This window comes from Urocitellus parryii, chromosome 8 (genome assembly GCF_045843805.1).
Source record: "Urocitellus parryii isolate mUroPar1 chromosome 8, mUroPar1.hap1, whole genome shotgun sequence".
Classification (NCBI taxonomy): domain Eukaryota; kingdom Metazoa; phylum Chordata; class Mammalia; order Rodentia; family Sciuridae; genus Urocitellus; species Urocitellus parryii.
In genome coordinates, this window is record NC_135538.1 from 74,368,345 (window position 1) to 74,371,972 (window position 3,628).

The following is a 3,628-nucleotide window of genomic DNA, read 5'->3' on the forward strand; positions in this document are numbered from 1 at the left end:
GTGGTTCCATTCCTAATATTTTGAAGAACCTTAACACAGAATTCTATAGTGGTTGTACTAATTTACAACCCACAAACAGTGTAAAAGTGTTTTTTTCCCCTCCACATCCTCTCCACCATTTACTATTATTTGTATTTTGATGATTGACATTCTGACTGGAATGAGATGAAATCTCAGTGTAGTTTTGATTTGCAGTTCCCTAATTGCTGGACACATTGAACATATTTTCATATATTTGTTGGCCATTTATATTTCTTCTTCTTTGATATGTTTGTTGTTGTTGTTGTTGTTTGTTTGTTTGTTTTTGTTTTATCACCAGCATGTATAAAATCTGACCCAGGGAAAGAACTATGTCTGAGGACACATGCATAGTCATTATATAGTGAATGTACATTTATATTTCTTCTTTTGAGAAGTGTCTGTTTAGTTCATTTGCCTGTTTATTGATCTGATTATTTGTTTTTTTAAACCAAAAGTTTTCTATGAAGCTTTATCCTCCTTTGATTATATCCTATTTCTCTATTTTCTTCTTCAGTCTAGCTTTTTCAAAGAAAAGTGAACTATGCAGATTAATATAAGCGTATGCATATCAATATTTTCAAAATGATCCTTAACATTGAAATCTCTCTTGAATCCTATTCCACTTACTAGTTTCTTCTAATTGATTCACACATTAGGTCATATCCAGTTCTTGATTTCTCTACCTTCAAAGTTAGTTTCATCATTCCTTCATCCTTGAAAGTCTATCTTCCCTAGGCATGTACCACTCCTTTTTTTGCTTTTCTCATACTTCTGCTTCATTTTAGTCTTATTCACTGATTCTTCTTTCTTTACCCATTATTTAAATGTAAATATTCATCAGGATTTATTTTTAATATTTTTCTCTTTCCAATTTATATCTCATCCTAGACAATCCTGTCCTTACTCTCACCCTTGATTTTTACCTGTGCCATAACTCCCCAAACTGTGCTTCATAATATAGACTTTGCCTGAAAATATAATTGCCTCCTAACAATTTCCAGGACTTGTCAAATGCAACATGTCCTAACAATTCATTATCTACACCCCCAATCCTTCACCCAATTTTATTTAGTCCCATTGGTGATTCAACATTCATTTACTCTGTCAAGATGGAAACACAAAGTGTTTATTTTTCAGTGTTTATTTTTTCCCTCCCTGGCCATATTGAGTTAAACATCAAATCTTACTTGTCTCTCATATTATCTCTTAAGCATATCTCTTTTTTTGCCACTGTCTTGATTTTGTGTCTTTCCATTTTGTGCTATACTTTAGTTATAATTTATTTGCCTTCTTTCTCCAACTTCTCCTTCTCTGATTTTATCGGCTAGATGAATTATCTTATTTATATAGATCTGAGATTTCTCTGTTTCAATCCTGCTATGGGGCCCAACTATTCACGGAAAGCTCCTAACACTGGCTTTCAAAGCCCTTTCTGATCTGGTCCATGAGTGTCTCCCCACAAGTATGAACTACCTCTTCTGTGACTTGCTATGTTGTTCACTTCTCTTTGCCTTCATTCGTGTTTCTTCTTCCTACTATGATTTTCCCAACTTTCCCATCTGATAGACTCCTATCTACACTTTAAAACTGTTGGGATGCCCCTCTTTGACATTTAATCAGTAATTACTTTATTCTGCCTGTTTATCATCTCCATATTTCTATTATTACACTCAACATTTACTGTTTACATTCTGCCTCAGACACTACACTTCAAATTCCCTGAGGACAGGAGTATGGCTTATGTATTTTCCAAACTTCCAGGCACATAGGACGCAATCTAAAACCTTTATCAAAGTGAATCAATTCTATGTCAATCTCCAGCAAGAGAAGAGTATTTCACAAATGAATAAAAATCAAGTTGACTGATGTGCTAGTCAGCTTTTTTGTCACCGTGACCAAAATACATGGCAAGAGCAGCTTAGAGGAAGGAAAGTTTATTTTGGCTCAGAGTTTCAGAGGTTCAGTTCCCTAACAGCTGACTTCACTGTTCTGTGCCCAAGGTAAAGTAGAGCATCGTGGAGGAAGGGAACCGCAGAGGAGTGGTCAGCTTAGGGTGGCCAGAAGTCAGAGCGAAGGTAAGGGGCAGTAGGGAAGATCAACCCTTTGGGGCATAGTCCCAGTGACCCACCTCCTCTAACCACACCTCACCTGACTATTATTACCACCCATTTAGTCCAGTCAAACTTGAAAGGACTGATTAGGTTACAACTCCCACAATCCATTAACACAGGAGCTTTTAGGAGACACCTCATATTCAAACCACAGTAGCTGATTATTTCAACAACACCTCTCTGACATGTGTGCTTACCCACGGCTTCAGAGGACACAGAGTAAATGGGATTCATAGTCCTTGCCCATATGGAGCCTAGTATCACAGCTACCAGGGCTCTCTGCACCCTGCTGAGACCATGGCTTCCTGCTCTTCAGGTTGCCCGGCTTTCTCTCTTCCCTGTTTCTTGTGGTCTGTTTGAATTTTGTGCTAATCTAAATTCCTCACCAACACCTTCTTTCACCTGCTCACTGATCCATAACCTGTTCTTTCGAGACTGAATTGCATTTTAAAAGTCCCTGGCTTGACTTTGCTGGTCCTAATGCTGACTGCCGTGAAATGACCTCCGTCCCTAGTGACTATAATTCATGTTTTCCCTAAAATGTACAATGTACCTACAGTGTTAAGGCAAATAAGCCCCATGTCATATTATCGAATATGGTAAATTCAAGACCAGTAGACCAGAAATGGCCTGCCTCTTGTTATCTTATGCGGTCATGTGCACCACATTGGAATATTTCTTTCCTCCAAGGTGGGAACTGAGTCAGAGGCCATCTGTGTGGCCCTTCTCACCAGTCCTGAGCGGCCAATAATTAATTTAGGCTGAATGTAATTACTCCCTTGTTAACAGTAGTTTTTCTGCACTTTCCTCAGCTGGCTCCAGAGACACCGGTGAGTGTGATGTATGACTCTTGACACAGAATGAAACCTGAGCCCAGTGAAAGGACACAGACTAGGAGAAGTTGCTCTGTGTCTCTTATTGCCTTTGTGGACTCAGTAGCTTTATCTGAGTACTCCAGTGAGGTGTTGTTTTTCTTTTTATTTTAAAAATTTGTTTATATATGACAGTGGAGTGCATTATAATTCATATTACACCTACAGAGCACAATTTTTCATATCTCTGGTTGTATACAAAGTGTTTTCACACCAATTCCTGTCTTCATACATGTACTTTGGATAATGATGTCCATCACATTCCACCATCATTTCTAAACCCATTCCCCCTCCCTTCCCCTCCAAACCCTCTGCCCTATCTAGAGTTTCTCTATTCCTCCCATGCTCCCCATCCCCACCCCACTATGAGTCAGCCTCCTTATATCAGAGAAAACATTCTGCATTTGTTTTGGGGGGATTGGCTAACTTCACTTAGCATTACCTTCTCCAATAGTGAGGTGTTCTTAGGAAGCATTGCCCCAGGCTGCAAAGAAGAAGTGTCAGAGCACAAACTTCACTTTCTTTGACTTTTAACCCCACCACCTCTGTTTGCATTTGAAAGCCATACACACCACTCTAAAGAAAAGGGAATGGCTTGTTTATTGATGAAATGGAGATGCTTAA

General features: G+C 38.8%; 1 pseudogene; it reads right to left on the reverse strand.

Annotated features, from left to right (window-relative positions):
- Window positions 1-307: 307 nt before the first annotated feature.
- Window positions 308-394, reverse strand: LOC113198678 (small nucleolar RNA SNORA72; annotated as a pseudogene).
- Between the last annotated feature and the right edge of the window lie 3,234 nt (window positions 395-3,628).